The sequence below is a fragment of the Lissotriton helveticus genome, chromosome 4_1 (genome assembly GCF_964261635.1).
Source record: "Lissotriton helveticus chromosome 4_1, aLisHel1.1, whole genome shotgun sequence".
In the NCBI taxonomy this organism is placed as follows: Eukaryota; Metazoa; Chordata; class Amphibia; order Caudata; family Salamandridae; genus Lissotriton; species Lissotriton helveticus.
Window position 1 is genome coordinate 2,108,461,842 of NC_136063.1, and position 18,892 is coordinate 2,108,480,733.

The following is an 18,892-nucleotide window of genomic DNA, read 5'->3' on the forward strand; positions in this document are numbered from 1 at the left end:
GTCTTATCATTGTTTGCGATAGCCCTCATATGTTCCAGGATTCTCAGCTTAGTGGGTTTGATGGTACTTCCTATGTACCGTTTGTTACATGGGCACACCAGACAGTATACTGTAAACTATGAGTTACAGTTCAGGTGCTTTGTAATCATCCTGTTAGGTTCATCACCTCCAGATCTTCCTCGATATTCCTTTACTTTTTTGCTATACTTGCAAACTTTGCAGCGCAAGCACGGGAAAAATCCTGTAATCTTATTGGTAGCCGGGGTTACTGTTGAAGGGGAGAAATGACTGTGTATCAGGTGATCTGATACTGACTGGCATCTTTGATAGGTAATCATAGGTCTATCGGAAAGATGTCTTTTCAAGATGTGATCTGTTCTTAATATATACCAGTTTTTCTTAAAAGACTGGACGAGATCGCCTGATTTAATGTTAAATTTGGTGATCATTCTGACCTGATCATCCCCATTCTGTGCCTCCTTCACCAACAGGAGAACCCTCCTGTCGATGGTTTCTGCCTTCGCAGTAGCCTGATTTAATACATTCATTGAGTAGCCCCTAGCTTGGAATCTATTGCTGGCATCTTTTTGGGCATCTCTGAAGTCTGTTTCAACTGAGCAGTTTCGTTTGAGGCGCAGATATTCTCCGTAAGGTACGTTCCTGATTAGACTTCTATGATGGTGGCTGGCCGCGTGTAACACGGCATCCCCGCCGTAGGTTTCCTATATAGTCCAGTGTGGAGGTTGTTGTTCTCCACAAATACTTCTAAATCCAGATAACATACGCTACTATCACTAATGGTGCTAGTGAATTTCAGGTTCAGGTCATTATTGTTGAGCGCGGATACATACTCCTCAGCCGAGGTTCTATCTCCGCGCCAAACAATAAAGAGATCGTCGATGTACCTCGTCCACATCAAAACTCTCTCATTCCACATCTCATTGTTGCCTCCCCAGGCCTCATGCTTATCCCACCAGCCTACGAATAAATTCGCATAGCTGGGAGAGAAGCACGAGCCCATTGACGTGCCCCTGATTTGCTTATACAGCTGGCCAGAGAAAAGGAAAAAATTATTGTACAGACAAAATCGCATCATACACAAAAGCATTTCACTATATGCCCGATATTTTGCTTGTTTCCTATCCAGGAACCACTTCGTGGCACTTATCCCTTTTTCATGATCAATGCATGTGTATAAATTAACAACATCCAATGTTATTAATAGCATATCATTTTCCCAAGTGACGCTATCCATGATGCGAAGAAAATCCTGCGTATCCCTCACATAGGAGGGTAAGTCCTTCACAATCGGGGCCAGATATGCATCAATGAAGCGAGAAGTATTCTCAAGTAGGCTGCCTATTGCCGAGACAATAGGCCTCCCTGGTGGTCTCTTGGCATTTTTATGGATTTTTTGCAGATGGTAGAAACTGGGAAGAACCGGGGAATCACAATGGAGAAAAGAGTATTCCTCAGAACTGAGCATGCCATCACTCTTCCATTGATTTAAAAGTGTGCCGTATTCTATGGTACTCTTCACATATAGTTCTCTTTTTACCATAGTATAGCACTCTATGTCCCTCAATTGTCTTAGAGCCTCATGTTCATAATTCATAATTCTCCTTGTTAAAGATAACAATATTCCCACCCTTATCTGAGGGCTTGATCTCAATCGATTTGTCATTACGTAGAGATTTGATTGCTTCCCATTCTTTCCTTGTGATGTTCGATGTTCGATGTTCCAATATCCTTTTTATTGTTAGCCATTCTTTCCAGATCTTGCGTTATTGCCTCACTGAAAACATCTATCGCATCGTAGGATGCATTTGGCAGTTTCTTTGATTTGTTCTTTAAGTTGCTTGGGTCTCTGACTTGTGTTGTAGATGTTTCATTATTACTCTCCATGTAATCCTCATAGTTTTGTAATTCTTGCGTGGGAGTTGTCAGAATATTAAGGAGATTATCTTCTGTTGGGCTTGCTGATTCTTGCCCTATTTTTGGATGTTGTAAGAAGATTTTTTTAAATTTCAGCTTTCTTATATATCTGAACAAGTCAATTTTGGTGTCAACAAGATTGAACTCACTCGTCGGACAAAAGCTGAGACCTTTCTTTAGTACCTTGATCTCATCAATCGTCAAGTTCCTTTTAGACAGGTTGATGATGTTGTTTTCTTCTATTCTGGTTGTTATCTCCTTTGGTTGGAAACACTCCGTGTGACCATCGGGGTAGTTGTACCCTGAGAATCTCCCCTTGTGCCTCTTCCCCCGCCTCGTCCTCCTCTTTGATTTTTTTGGGGGGGATGGCTCCTTAATTGTGGTCTTTGGAGGGTCTCTTTCATCACCTGGTACTCGTCGAAAAAAGGTTTAGCTTTTTCTTTACCTTTAGTAACAGGGCCAGCATTTTGTTCCCCATCCGATGTTTCTACCTCTGATTCCTCGGTGTCAATTACAGTTGTTTGTCCTTTACCTTGAGCGAGTCTCTTTCTTGTGGCATCGTACTTGCGTGGAAATGTTAAAATCCTGCCCGACAGATAATCCTGTTCGTCCCTTTGGAACTTTGTCTGTTTTCTCTTGCATATTTCCAATTCATATTTTTTGAGTCTCTTTGCCATAGCCGTTCTTATTTCTTCACTGGCTTTTATGTCCTTCTCCTTTGTAATGATTTCCTCCAGGTCCGCTATATCTTTGATGCATTTCTCACGGTCGCTCCAGGCATACTTGATGAGCATTCTGACCATTCCCTTTGCTGATTCCGCAGTGTATTCCGCCCAATCCTTCAGAAGGGCTGGGTCCGGATTTTCATATGATGGAATTGTGTAAATGCGCAGGACCCTGGGGATCCTATTGCAATCAATATATCTTTCAAGGGAGGTAGCCTCCCACCATTTTCTTACTTCACGTTCTTAAAGCCTCTCTAATTTCTGGAATAGGCTTTTCAGATTGGTGGTTACCGCTGTTGGCGTGAGGGTGTCATTAGTACTCGTCGGTCTGTCTGTTGCCGACATAAACATTACATTGGCAGCTGCCTCCCTTTCACCCGTGAGTTCTCCCATGGTTGTCATTGTCAAAATTTATTTAGAGTGTGCAATTGTTATTTATCCAAGTTTACGGGCGGTGTCATCCCACACGTTTTCTACGGGGGTTTGGAGATTCGATTTAACACCATACGGGACAGAGGAAGAGCGTGTTCGTTTATATTCAAGCGTTATGGGAGTCTACTGCAGTCACTCACCGCATTCGCTGTCGGCGTTCGTTGGGCGCCCACTCGTCGTCGGCGTCCTCCGTTCGTCCTCACACGATTTGCGGGTGACCAGCTCCCCCTTTCCCGCTCTTTCAGTGTGTTTTATCCGGGAGACCGAAATTCGTCCCTCCTCATTCCATTGGTCGCTCAATACTCCTCGGGGCAGACGGCCAAAAATGTTTAAAGCACAGGTCCTTCACCGCCGTCGCTCCACAGCGTCCCGGGTGCTCAAAGCCAGCGCTGGTGAGGCGCTTACGATACAGCCACACAATCCAACCAATTTGGTCGAAAAAAACGTCCAGCACTCCGGTGTAAAGATATATCAAAGTCTATTTATTCTCCAAACCCCCTTCACCCCCGACAGATGCGTTTCGCAAGTAAGCTTCGTCAGTGTCAGTTTGTGCAAACATACGATCGCCATTTTAAACCCTACGCCCTTATTCATTTGATCAACATAGAAGATGGTACATTCAATGGAAATGGCGGCCATCTTGTAGTGTAGCATTACAAAGATTTCACATTGGTTTCAAACGGCAAAAATAAAGTGCTCTAGTGCAAAATTAAAATCGTTGACAACAACAAACATTTACATAATTTCTATGCACACTCTGTTCGCATGGCTGGGAGAGAAGCACAAGAATGAAAAAGAATGGGTACAGTTTAATTTTGGTGCAGGTATATCTCATCTGAAGCCAGGGGATACACCCCAAAACAAAATATATGAATCCGGATGTATACAATTGAATAATGTACAGATAGGAAATGTAACAATATCATGAAGAACATACATATGAACAGAGTGTGCATAGAAATTATGTAAATGTTTGTTGTTGTCAACGATTTTAATTTTGCACTAGAGCACTTTATTTTTGCCGTTTGAAACCAATGTGAAATCTTTGTAATGCTACACTACAAGATGGCCGCCATTTCCATTGAATGGACCATCTTCTATGTTGATCAAATGAATAAGGGCGGAGGGTTTAAAATGGCGATCGTATGTTTGCACAAACTGACACTGACGAAGCTTACTTGCGAAACGCGTCTGTCGGGGGTGAAGGGGGTTTGGAGAATAAATAGACTTTGATATAGCTTTACACCGGAGTGCTGACCGTTTTTTTCGACCGAATTGGTTGGATTGTGTGGCTATATATATATATATATATGGGAGGATACATTCATGTTTGAGCTTTTCAGGCATAGCATCTACAGGGAGAGAGACGTTAATAAAGAATGTAATGCGTGGGACCAAGGTCGGCAGGGGTGTGGCTTCGGGGGTTGTTTGGGGTGTTTCACCCCCCGCCTAAATAACACACACACACGCACACGCACACACACACACACACACACACACACACACACACTCTCTCTCTCTCTCTCTCTCTCACTTGTCTCTGCCTTAAAACTTGGCTACTTTGAAATGTATTGTGCTTTAAGTACCCCTAAAAGTCAGCACTACTCTCCCTTTCCACTGCTTCATTTGCCCCCCTCATGTCCTGCTACATGTTAGAAAGGCGACCCCGGGGGAGGCAGAAGATGTCTGACTGACCATCCCTAGGTCCACCCCTCCTTCTGGAAGTGGCCGAGCGTTGTCGAGAGGCCTCCTGGGTGAGGTTCCTCTCCTAGGATCGTACAGCAAATCAACCACACCACTACAAATGGACACCACACAAGAGGATAAGTTCTTAGGCTTTATCAATAATAAAGGTTGATGATTCGGCAATATGTACAAGCGGATCGAGGGATCCGTAAAGTCTGGTAAGCAGGGAACAGGGTAGCGGGTCAGTCTCAGTTCAGGTTGGGCGTAGGGATACCCTGCGCACAGCTCTCAATCCTCGAGCTGGGGGGTTCCGAGGGGTCGAGCCGCGGCAGCGCCAGCAGGACTCGAAAGATGGTTTTGATGAAGTTGGGCCGTGGCAGCGCCATCAGGCTTCGAGGTAGTTTCGGTGAGGATGGGCCGCGGCAGCGCCAGCAGGCTACCAGGATGGTTTCAGCGAGGATGGACCGCGGCAGCGCCAGCAGGCTCCAAAGGTGGTTTCAGCGAAGGTGGGCCGCGGCAGCGCCATCAGGCTCCAAAGGTGGTTTCAGCGAAGGTGGGCCGCGGCAGCGCCAGCAGGACTCCAAAGATGGTTTCAGCGAAGGTGGGCCGCGGCAGTGCCAGCAGGCTTCCAAAGATGGTTTCAGCGAAGGTGGGCCGCGGCAGCGCCAGCAGGACTCCAACAAGGGGTTCAAGGTTCAGGGTAGCGAGTTCTTCTCGGGGTCAGGCGCGACAGCGTCAGCAGGGCTCTCGACTCCAGGATACAACTGGCGTCCTAATCCAGGGCTAGCCCAGATATAGGACTGGAGTCCTTTGATGTCCGGACCCTCGCACCTGGGGGTCAGAGGGTCCGGGATCGTGGTGTCCAGACACCCAGCAGGGGGGTGGAGCCAGCGCCCAGGGAGGCCGGAGGGCGATCGATACCAGGCGTCCGGGGACGGCTGGAGGGCCATCGAAACTCCCCTCCTCTGGAATCCGTCAAGTGGCCACTCTGCCACGTGGGGGGATCTTGGTGCCTCGATGTCGGGGCTTCGCTGGGGTCAGGCCGAGGCCACGTGCTCGGGACGTGATGGGCCCAAGATGGCGTCGGGCCTGACATGGTGGTCCGGGGTGGTAGCCGGACCTGCAGAGTTGGAGCGCGGAAGGTTCGCCGTGTACCAGGGGGAAGAGCCGGGGGTTGCCAGGGTGGCTGCTCCTGTCGAGAGTTCGTGTAGGGTAGCGCCAAGGGGGCGACAGCGGATCGATGGAGGGCCGATATCGTCTCGGGCCCGCCATGCGGGAGGGGTAGGACCACGCCATGAGGCCGGGTCCAACACTTCACATAATGTATTTTAACAAGATATGCCAGCGTGATTGTTGGGAAATCTGAAGCTGACACCCCCGATCTTATCAGGGCCGGACTGGGGACGAAAACCGGCCCTGGCAAAGTGCAATGCTGCAAAAACTGCCCCGTAACAAAAACGGCCCCCAGGGCCCAAAACCGGCCCCCACCCGTGCGGCTCACCGGGGGATTGCCCGGTGCCCGCTATGGCCAGTCCGGGCCTGGATCTTACTGACCAGGCTACACCCCTAAAGGACGACTGTTCAGATTCACACCCAACCACATCAGGTTGCTACAAGAAGTGGACTACTAGAGGGTAAACATTACCTTTGTGACTTTCACCTACAGGTTCTTAACTTATGTGTCATGAATTGGGAATTGGGATGGCTAAGGATTTGCAATATCCTTAGAAATACACAAGATGTGCATAGTAGCATATGGTGGGAGTGGTGGGCTTCTGCGGCTATGATGACTGAATCTGTTGAATGTACTGGCCATGTGCAAGCTTATACATGATGGTGGTGGCAAGAGTGATGGGCTGCAGCCATCATGAAGAATGATTAACAACCTTAGAGTTTGGCAGGAGGGATACTCCATCACATAATGACGGATATCCTGTCCTCCATATTACTCGTGCTATAGGCTATAATGCACTTTTGTGACAAATTATCCTATCTGCCTAACTCAAAATAGGACCCTGTGTCTTTCTGCTCTGTGTACGTTTGTGCATGCCAGAGAGGGCAAGGTGTTAACATGGAGGTACCTTGGATTGCCACCTTTCTCAGATAAAAACACCAGTTTTGTGTTCTTATTTTCTGATTCAAAAAGCTGGTATTAAAAGATGATTTAGTGTCAAACCATTTCTACTCTTTTTATGATTTTTTATAATAATTTAGAAATAGCTTATTAAAATCTCAAATACTTTAAAGTGATTTTACCATACATTTGATGTACTCCATTTACATTTGAAACGGGAAGACGGCAAGATTTTGCTTATTTTTCCAGTTTTTTTGAAGCCTTGATAACAAATGCAGCTGTGCCTGCACCAGACATTTTTTCTCAGTCACCCTGTATTCCTTCCTCCGGAGAACTTGACAATCATGGGTTCACTGGAGGTGCCCTGTAGTTTTACTGCTCTGTCCTCATCTAACCTGGACTCTGATTCCAGAAGGACACTAAACGTGTGGGCATATCTGAGCAAGGGTGGATAGAGATCTACAAACTGTGAAAAACAATGGTGATAGCAAATTAAAAACCACGGGCACAGGCCTTTTTACTGTATCACCATTATTGTCTCTCCCCTTTAAAGTTTCGCATTAATTGAATTCCTTTATTCCGTTACTTGTTGTACAAGTATGAAGGGGGTGTTGGGTGTGTGTGGGGGCGGGGGGAAGTTGGAGTCAGGGTCTAGTTGGGCTCTGTATGCATACAGCATAAGATGGTGCCTTTTTAGTGGCAAAGCATGTCCGAGAGGACAATGTCATCCTGCAAGTTTTTATTTGCAGACCCTCTCTCAGAAACTCCTTCACACTTCATGGGTCTTATGGGGTGGCCAACACAGTCCTCTGCTCTGAGTAGCTTTTTACTAAAACACAGATCACGGCTTGTGAGTCAAAACGCTATTCAATGTGCACTTTACAGGTTAATGAGAACCCTACGGAGAGCATTTTTAAGTTCCCATACCTTGGTTTAGTACTTGATTCTAATGGTTCCTAGGTGGAGGATGTGCTTTATTGAAATTCTATATTCAAGCAAGGCATATGCTCACTTTTTAACATTTGTAAATCTGTAGTGCGTAAACCTATAACCTTTCTTCTTCACATTTATTTTAAGCAATGTGTACCTTTCGCAAGTTACGGGTGTGGAATTTGGGGTTATACTAACTGTAGTATGTTGCAAGCTGAAGAGAATTATTTGTGTTGATAACTTCCCTCTCTCAGGGAAGAGGTGTGGCGCCGCGGCCAGGGCGACTGACGTTGGAATCTGGGGACCACGGTTCGATCCCCGGCTCCGGCGGCAGGTTAGCCCAGCACCATGTGACTCTGGGCAATAGCTCGCTTAATCTTCCCGACGGCCCCCAGCGCCTAGAGACCCTTACGGGTGATTGTTCGCTTTACAAATGTGGACTTTACTTTACTCTTCCACATTCAATACCCCATTATATCTGTCATGAAGAGATGGACCTGCCGTATCATGAGGATTCAATTAAGTTAGGACCCCTTTTGTTGTGACTCTCAGTCTGGACACAACATTATCACCAACTGTATACATTGTGCTTGGGGCTTGGATATTCTGTGGCTGGCTTATGTTAAACATACTTTTGTTTCTCTGGACAATTCTAGTTTATTTGACAATCCTTCATCTGTACACAAGAATGATAAGATCATTGTGAAACGATTGTTTCTGAACAAATATTGTACTGAAAGGGAAGGTCTAGAATTGAGTAAGCCACTTGTACTTAACTATTCCATTTTGAAAATTAATGCTGGTCTAGAACCTTATTTAACATATGTGACCAACATATGAGAAAGAATCATATGTTGTTTTTTCTGCAGAGTGATTATTGTATTGAATTGTTTTGTAATTGCATATATATAACGCTTACTACCCCTGACAAGGCGTCAAAGTGCTTTTTCAGCGAGTACGCTATTCCAGGACCCATAGAGGATTAGTGTTGGCAACTTAACTGACAAGACATTTGCCTGTGACAATGTCTCCACCCAATCTTTATTGCAATGTATGATATTTTGCACATTGTGCAAACCTTTTAGGATACATTGTTTATTACCTCTTTTTAAATCCTACAATTTTAACAATGTAGAGTCGTCCTTAGGTTTTTACAATCATTGCAAACTTGTGAGGTCTTGTTTTAGAGTGAGCAGTTTTCTAAAGGCTGCTGTGTTTTAAGAATTGATCTCTAATCAATGTATTTTCATATTGTTGTGAATGATTTTCATTTATGTTTTTAGTATTTTTTTATGTTTATCTTTTATGATTGCCTTTGACATTTGAATAAAGAGAGTTTTGACTTTGACAGTATAAGAGCTTGGCTGTGCCTTAGAAGAGAAGCTGTCCTGAGCCCAGTAAAATATGCATAAGACCCAGCTGACTGGATGATCTGAATGGATAAAATTCGGACAAACTGAGATCCCTTTAGTACAGCCGTCCAAGAAAAGAAGTGCACCATCTCGGCCGTAGTTATGCATTGTCACCTATTAGAATAGCTTGTGAACCTGCATCATAATTTTAGCCCATAAGCACTAACCCTAAAGCCCAGTTCCAAAGAAAAACTGGTGAGGCTCCAACAAAGAAATACATTATTAATTGTCAGAGCTGAGAGTTAATATCTATTTACATAGTAATAAGTAGTATACATTTCTTGCTATTTTGTCTTCAATTTCTATCCTTTTTGGTAGATTTCCTCATTCAAAAATGTTATTCAGCCAATTTGAATTTAAAGAATGAATAATAATATTTCCTTATCAGAATAAAATTGGAATAAATAATTCTGAAATATTAATAGCAACAATGTCATATTTCATATTTGGTATGTGATGATTTGCACTAATCGTGCAAACGTGCCCATCGTCAGTTTGGCAGCTATGAACAATCCAGTTGTTAAAATCATAGGGTATACATTTGCATCGACTGATAGAAAATGCATCATAGTAATGCAACTGTTCAACATTTAGTAAGTGTTTAGCAAATATCCTGTAACGGAGCAATACAGTAAAAATTAATTGTGGGACATTACTACAGTAGAACTCATTTCATATTAGCTGAGCAATGCATGACTTGGCAGAAAATTCACTAAGAAATGCATACCGCCCATGATGTAGGTAGGGATGTATGTCAGTACAACGCGATCTTTTAGATCGCGGTACATGACAACGCTGCAATTACAACGCAAGTCGTTACAACGACTTGCGTTGTAGGGCGTGGATTGTGGAATATTATAATTTTATAAACACCAGTCCACGTAACAGTAGGGAAGGTGTTGGAATATAACATTGCAATATTCCTTATACAACAGCGCCATCCAGCGCAAGTCGTAGTAACGACTTGCGTTCTAATGGCATCGTTATAAAGGCAACGCGGTTTTTCACCGCGTTGTAAACGATGTTCCCCTGTAGGTAGTGACTGTATCATTCTCCACTGTAAATTCTAACATCAGAATCTGAGGGCCCTTATGACTAACATCTCTGAACATATACACTCTAAAACCAAAGCCATAAAAATATATGAACATCTACACTCTAATAACAAAACTTTGAGAATCTATGAACATCTACAGTCTAACACCAAAACCGTGGGAATCCATGAACATCTACACACTAACACCAACACCTTGAGCCTCTATGAACATCTACAGTCCAACACCAAAACCTTCAGACTCTATGAACATCTACAGTCTTATACCAAAACTGTGAGAATCTATGAACAGCAACACTCTAGCACCAAAACCGTGGAAATATATGAAGATCTACTCACTGACACCAAAACCGTGAGAATCTATGAACATCTACGCTCTAACACCCAAACTATGAGAATCTATGAACATCTACACTCTAACACCCAAACTATGAGAATCTATGAACATCTACGCTCTAACACCCAAACTATGAGAATCTATGAACATCTACACTCTAACACCCAAACTATGAGAATCTATGAACAACTACACTCCAACCCAAAAACTGTTAGAATCTATGACTATCTACTCACTAACACAAAATTCTTGACACTCCATGAACATCTACAGTTTAACATCAAAAACGTGAGAATCTATGAACATTAACACTCTAACACCAAAACTGTGAGAATCTACCTCTTTTCATTTGTTGATGTGTATTCTGTGAAGTTGCCCATAACAGAGAATGTGGTGAAAACATCCATTGGTTTAATAAAATCGGTGATTGTGTATGGGCTATTTTAGAGGGCTACAGCAAAAAACATAAGATACCTGGTCTGCCCTCTGCCTGATTCCTTCACCTCCCTTGAAAGGCAATAGTGGACTGGAAGAAGAACCAATGACCACTAGGCTTGGGACCACACCCAATTTCAGGGACATTTCTTTATTTGTATAGCACAAAGGACCAACCCACTTTGGGTGCTTTTTTTCTGTCCTTTAAAACAAAGCTGACACAGCCAATAAGTCCTGGTGGCTCAGCTGGTGTTAAATATTCATCAAAAGTATTCCTGCCATGTCATAGGTAAAAATTCCCCACCAAAACAAAAGGGGACTTTAATGTTGGTGTGCCCGCCTCTGCTGTGCTCGCGGGGTCTCCACTGCTCGAGTCCTACACCACCCCTTCATATACTTTAAATGACCCTCTAAGTCTTTGTGGAGGGAATACCTACCTGCTGCCCATTTGACAAATTGTATTTCATTCCTATGGGTCTTATTTGAAAAGCAGTCAGTGAACATGTTTTTTTGTGAACTAGACCACTGAGAACTACCAAACGATGTTCTTGATGATATTGTATACAGAATGTACCTTTTGTTGAATTGGACCTTTTAGAAAGCTTAGACCTGAGCGAACTTCTCCAATATCGTTCTGCAAATCTTAGACAACCTTCTTGGGAGATGACAGGTGTGCAGTCACTACCAATTCAATATTTATGAATATTTTAAAACTAAAAACATTTTCTTGTTTTCCATCCATCAGCGACAGCATGCAGATCAGTTTGTTATGGCAGAAACTTCTGAAACACAGAAAATGTCAGGGGTTCCATAAAGTAAATAAACAACTGATGTCATCCGAATGGAATAGTAGAGGATGTCTGACATTACAACGCATGCTTTTAGCAAGCATGCCTTTACAACGCATAGCGCTTAGGGGTGCTGGATAGTGAATAGTTTAATTTACTATTCCAACTCCAGTCCCCGTGGATAGTAGGGAAGGTGTTGAATAGTAAATTAAATCTATTCCCTATCCTAGAGCGCCCCCCAGCGCTATACGTTGTAATGACATGCGTTGTACTAGTTGCATCGGAAAGGCACTGCGTGGTAAAAGTTGCGTTGTAAAGGATGTTTCCCAATAGTAGACAGTATTGGATAATGCTCAGGCGACCTCAACTTATTTGATATCGACAGACATTGTTAAAGCCGGTAGGTTTGGTTTTTGCACGGTTCATGCATGTAGAGGTGCACAATATGCAAAGACAGATACACACACAGGCATAAAGTGAAACAAGCACAGGCTTGGGTGTCCATAGAAACACGCATGCAGGCACGTCTGCAAGAACATACAGAGGTACACATGTAGAAAAACACCACTCACATACAGGCCCGTGCATAAACGCCAAGTGGAACAATGCCAGGCAGCCCTGGGTTTGTGAAAACCCTAATTAGCATGTTGAGTTTCCCATTCTTATATTGATATTAACAAATCTATAAGTTCCAGAAAGAAAGGCTCCGTTGATTAAAAAGCAAGAAATGCCCACACAACATGGTCTTTGCGGCATCCAATCCCATGCAAACAAGCACAAATACAATGGATGTGGAAAGACATACATTTTGCCTTTATGATGTTTGCATTGAGAGTGTTATTGGCTTTTCAGTGTCCTACGTTCTGAACAAAGAATGTGTCCCATAGGAGCCACACTCAAGTTTCTACTGAAAAATTCCATCTTTGAAAGCATCAGAAGTGGCAGACTACAGAAATAACATTGTAAAACGAATGCCTTTATTGTGATTTACAACACAAAGAGCCCTCGGGTCCGGGAGAATGACTGTCGGTTGTCCCAATGAGAGAAAATGTGTCCTGCTAGCTAATGGATTTAATTTACCTATGGCCAGGGTTACTCCCATCATCAGGCATTACGTGCCTCCACTTTACTCCCCCATCTCCGGGGACAACCATACATTACACCAGGGCACCACGAGATTGGGGTACGGACTCTGAGTTTCGGGGCCCTTAAGTTCTTTACCCCTAACATACCATGTTAAGCTCTTCTGAACCTTCTGTTACAAGTCTTGGGACACCACGCATAGCCCAAACAATAGATTAAGTTTACATTCAGCACCTTATGTGATTAATCTGGAACCATGGGTGCTTCCTTGCTATCAACAAAAGTCTGCTCATATCCTTTACTGACCTCTTGTAGCCTCTGGCTACTTGTTCTCGTTCATTCTATTAGGCATCACTACTATTTACAAATTCTGTAACACTTCAACCTCTACTCATTAGGTCGGATGGGTGTTTGTACCTAGGGCCACTTGTCAGGGACAGATGATGTAAGATATCTGATGTTTGCAGGTGAGTGTTACAGAACCAAGTAACTGCTTGACTACGCACTTATTTTGCTGTAAGGCACTTGCGGTACTCACTTAAAGCTCACTGTGTTGTCTCTTTAGACATGTGTGAATGTGGTCCAAACTTGCTGTACCCCACTGTTCTAACGGCGCAGTATATTGTTTTAATATTACCACAGGTATACCATTGAATCTGCTGAACAGCTGGATCACTGGTTTTGTATTACACCACATAGATTTTGCAAAAGCACTTTTTACTTTTTTCTTTATTGCTGTTTCACACACACTTTGCAGTATCTATTTAAAAGAGAGATACTGAAGAAGACCACAACACTGTTGCAGGTCAATATGGCTGAAACATGTTATCACTTTTTAGTGCAGCTGCCACACTACTCAATTCCTTATTTAGGTTTCGGCTACCGTCGCACTGCGTAAGCAGTGGGCGGAGCCGAAATCTTTTGTTTGTAATATGGGGGCCTGAACACGCCCCTCTTCTTCATTGGCTGGCCTCGTAAATGCTGGCCAGCCATTGGAGGAGAGGAGCGTCACTCAGTTCAGGGCCCGCCTAGACGCGATTCGGGGGCGTTTCTGGGTCTTTTTTTAAGTCCCGCCCTCTCCTCTTCCCATTGGCTGGAATTTTACCTTCCAGCCAATGGGAAGGGGAGAGCACGCCCCCGAATCCCTACAGGACGCTGTGCTTTCCGAACAGCGTTTACCGAGGCCATGAGGTAAGCCTCTGCCCCCCTGTTTGTGCCGTTGTTTCTTGTTATTTACATGAGCACACTTATTGGGAAGTTTACTTTGAAGGCTTTGCTTGTGTCATTATGTTTTTGTTCGTGAACACAGCACACTTCTGACTAAGTTTGTTGCTGTGGTGAGTTATGCATCTCTGTTTTTTGACACTGCGTTTTAGAGGCCCTTCATATGCGTCAGCCCGGTTATGATACAGCTTCCTTCCAGACGAATGAAACAGCGGGGATACACACAGGAGACATGGTTTCCAGCCATGATCATTCGGAAATCAACGAGACATTCAGTTGCTATTATGAACTGTTGTAAACGTGAATGAGACAAGCATCATTGCATTTTAGTAGTTGCATTTTGAGAATTCGACGGTGAATTGCATGTTTAGATTTAAGGTCTCAGTCTAAGGGTACACAATATGAGTCTTGGGGGAATCGCAGATTAAAGAAAATATATTGCAAGGGATTCTGGGCAATGTAGTAGAAAGGGTAATGGCTCAACAGTTATGATGACCGGAAGTCTGTTGCTGAATGCTCAGGATCTTTCGTAATGTGATGCATAAACATGAGCAGCTGCAGGTAATTGACGCGCCACAATAAATAGACGAATGATTGAGAAGCAGTTGATTAACACTACCATGAGGAGAAAGACGTGCGTTTTCGCGCTTTCAAAATGTAAACCCGTCTAGAGGGCATGTTTAGTGCTTGACGAAATATAAGCTGGTTGTATGCGAGGCCGTGTCCTTTCTGTTCCTTCAATGATGAACTATAGATGCCACGGTAAGCGCAACAGAGGCAGTGTTATACTAAAGGGTTCTATGATTAGTATAGCTTGCTTGCTTTTTAAAGGTAGAGGTGTTAGTCGAGTTCAGGCGGCTGCATTTGAAACAAAGCTGGTTCTCCCCATAGTTTTATAAATAACCGTTGTGTTTTCAGTATGTTTTACAAGTATTAAGGTCAAACTGTGCACACTACAACTATTCAGATTACATTATATGCATTATAGAGGTGACGAGTAATATTGATGTCAATGTATATCCATTTTTGTATTGTAGAGACCCATGACGAAGGGATTCGTCCCAAAATGCATTGGGTCACCTAATAAACTACGTGGCATTTGGAAACCACCTTGCCTCCTGTGTTTGTAAGATCTGTCATCGAGTGAATGATGAGTAAAATTAATTTAAGACAAAGAAAGAAACGGAAAAGAAATGGATTAAAATAAGGAGTATATAAAGAATAATAACAGGATTTAATTAGTTGGATTCATCGCGTTATATGGCTGTGCTGCCGGTTAAGGAATTGAAAAGGTTCCCGTGTGTTTTGGTTCATATTGCAGCGCAATTGGGCGAAGTGCTTTCCTGGCAGGCACGCCTTCAAGTGCTATCGGTAAAATTCATAGACGGATAACAAATTAGGTGTGCAACTCGCAACCCACAGTTCTGATCACTTGTAACTACATCACATTGGTTGTGGGTACTGACAGTTCTCTTTTTTATTGTAGGTTGCTACCGTTTTCTTATGTCATGATGAGGACCCTTTTTGAATCCGTATAAGCAGTTGAAACGTCAACAAAATGTTCTTCCCGCTCTCATAAGAAGTCAAACACTGTGTAAATCTGATTGCTCATTTGTCTGGATTTCAAAATATTAATGTCCTTATGGTTGTGACGTTTGTGCATATTGTCTGCACACTGTGTTGTCCATTTCTCTTGGTTCACTGGATTCACTTGCACTGCGCTATCATTAGAATCCCCTCTTGTTTTTAAAATTCTCTATTTACCGGACACTTGTGATATATGTGGTAGATGAAAGTAAAAAAATCTGTCTTTTGTCACATTGATTGTGTTTGAATAGCAGAATTGACACATATTTTAGCTCCTTGCTGAATTATAAGACTATTTGAAGGTAATTGCATAGGGAAAGTTGCTTTCCATTTGGGCTTGTTTCAGCAGCTGATGTTTTCAAATATGTTCCAAATGCTTAAAGACATAAGTCACATCTATCTTTCAAGGTTTATGATCGCATTTTGGATTGGGTACTGCCTATCATTGCTGCAGGGGGCGTCATGGCTGGTTGCTGCAGGGGGCGTCATGGCTGGTTGCTGCAGGGGGCGTCATGGCTGGTTGCTGCAAGGGGCGTCATGGCTGGTTGCTGCAGGGGTCGTCATGGCTGGTTGCCGCAGGGGGCGTCATTTCTGCGTGGTGTTGCAAAGAATGTTCCCATCAGCGCTCGGCGAGTAAACAAAAGCTGACCATCCTCGCACTCTAAAGAGAGACTTCCCTGATACTCCCCCCCCCCACCCTCCCAGCTCTGACCGCAACAAAGCCGATATCTTTCCACCCGTCTCCAGCGCAGGGAGAAGGAATGTGATGAAACATTGAAGGCCCTTGGGCTTCTATTCATGAAGAAATGCAACACAAGTTGAATCAAGTCTTTCTTAGTCAACAGTTACTATTCCAATGTCCGAGTAGGGCTGGTCAAAGTACATAATAAGCGACACGCATTGATCGCACAATCCCAAGTACAACGTATTCTAGAAACCTCTTAGTGAGAAAAAACAACCATTTACTGTAAAATCCTCATCTCACTTCAAAGTTCAGCATACTTACTGAGCTTGTTGGTAAAGAAAACAGACTCCCAGCTCACCAGGCTTGTGGGGAGTATTTTTAATGCTTGCTGTCCTGCCTCCCTCCCGAGAAGTACAGGTCGAGGCACTCCATAGTCACATGGCTCAGTAATCGGCAACGTGCACAACTCCAGCGAGGCGCTGGAACTGGGTGTAAGCAGGACTGCCTCCTACTGGCCAGACCCAGTGTCCACAGAGGATGGAGGGGTATGGGCGGATACGGGGGCTCGCCACCCAGTTGCTGATGCGGGGACTCCTGCTTCTCACCGTGTGCTGGTGCTGGGCGCTGCATGGGGGTGCAGTATTATCATTCCATGTTAGCATTTTATTTTCAATAGCGCTTTCTATGACGAACGAGGCTTCGGAGCGCTTTCTAGGGAATTGAGTAAACCGCTAAATCTTTTTGTGCTTGATTGGTACAATCTGTGTTTTATTGGGTGTTTGTGGGCAGTATTATGGCATGAAGCAGAGAGATGTGAGAGGGGCAGAGACACGTTTCCATAGTGCTAGAAATACAACAGTGCAAATACAGTGGGGCAATTTAGAAAAATCACATGCACACCATAGTCCCTGGCCAACCCCAGCCTACAATCTGGCCTCGTTAGATACTGAAAAACATCATAATATCTTTAAACACATATGAATAACGTTTTTACAGTGCATAACATGAAGAGAATCACCTCTTGTTGTTCCCAAATTGCCAGTGAAGAAACACAAGGCACTACGCTGCAGGGTGGTCTGCCCAGGATCATACAATTTGGGTAAACGTGGGCGCTGGGATTTGAGCCTAGGTTTTCAGTTGGCATTATTCAGCCACACGAGGTATCTGCACAGTCTACTTTTGTAGAAAAAAAGACATTGCTTCGTGTATTAATGCATTTAATTGCGAGAGATTAAGCTAATGGCAATGTAAATGACAATGCCATTTATTTATTTGTTTTCAAAACCAACACATAAATACAAATTTTGCCATTTACAATGCCAATAGCTCTAACTTTTCCAAAGGCGAAACCATTGCATTGTAAATGCTTGTTTAACCCTGGCACCAGGGAGCATCAATAAACTATCGTAGGCTTACCTTGTAGCTAGTTTTATCCACTTTTTTTCTCACCAAAGTTTAGTCAGCGCTGCACTACCTCATTCACACATTCACCCACATTGGGTTTTAGTTATACCCCTCTTTTCCACTAAAACACCCCATAGCTCCTCCCTCGCAGCAAGGGGGTTGTAGCCTGCGGCACAACTAGGTTCGTGACGCAAGGAGGTATCCCCATGATGAAGCATGACACCTTTGGTGTGTGAGGGAAACTGTCCTTAAAAGGGACTCCTCTCCCACAGCACGTTCTTTTCTTTCTCGCATTTTCTCTCATTGGGACAACCAACAGTCATTCTCCCGCACCCGAGGGCTCGTTGTTTTGTAGATTGTCTTAATTGGGGAGAGTGCCCTTGCTGGTCCATTAACCCCTTCCATGCTGCCGTCGGCCATTGGCCGACTGTAACGCTACCTCGCTGGTGCTGCCATCGTCCAATGGCCGACATGGCCCCGCCCGTTTTGCAGAAGTGCCGCACTTCCGCAAAATCGTGGGCGCAGTGGAGGGGTTAAATCTCCTCTAGCCCCTTATTGTGTATTGCCTTTATTGTGAGACAAAAAAGGCCTCTGAATAGGGAACATCGGATTCACTTTGGGAATGAACATACATGTACTCCTTCTAGTCCAGTGGTGACCTGTTCTGTACAGCGAACAGACGAGAGTGGTGAATGACTGAGACATGACCATGCCGAGGACATGAAGCACCAGTGAAAGCAGGGATGTCCAAGAGCATGGCGTCCACAAATTCACAGCACGCTGTGGCCCCTTATTCTTATATCTAGAAAAGATTTGTCATGAACGAATGCAATCCTAAACCAAACCTAAATGGCTATTACATCAACAGCAGCCTGAAGAAGAGCCTGACAAAACAAGCATTGGCAAAGCGAAAAGGTCTCACCAATGCAAGCTTTTGGCTTTGCCAATGTGTTTTAGCTGTGTTGTACATCTGCATAGCTACTGTACAACATGGCTCAAATTTAGTGGCATAGAGGAGAGTGGCATGAAGTTAAGTGTAAAAAAATGGAGAGGCAAAGAGTGGAGGAGGCTGTCTTGGAGTGGAGTGTTTTTGTGGAGTGT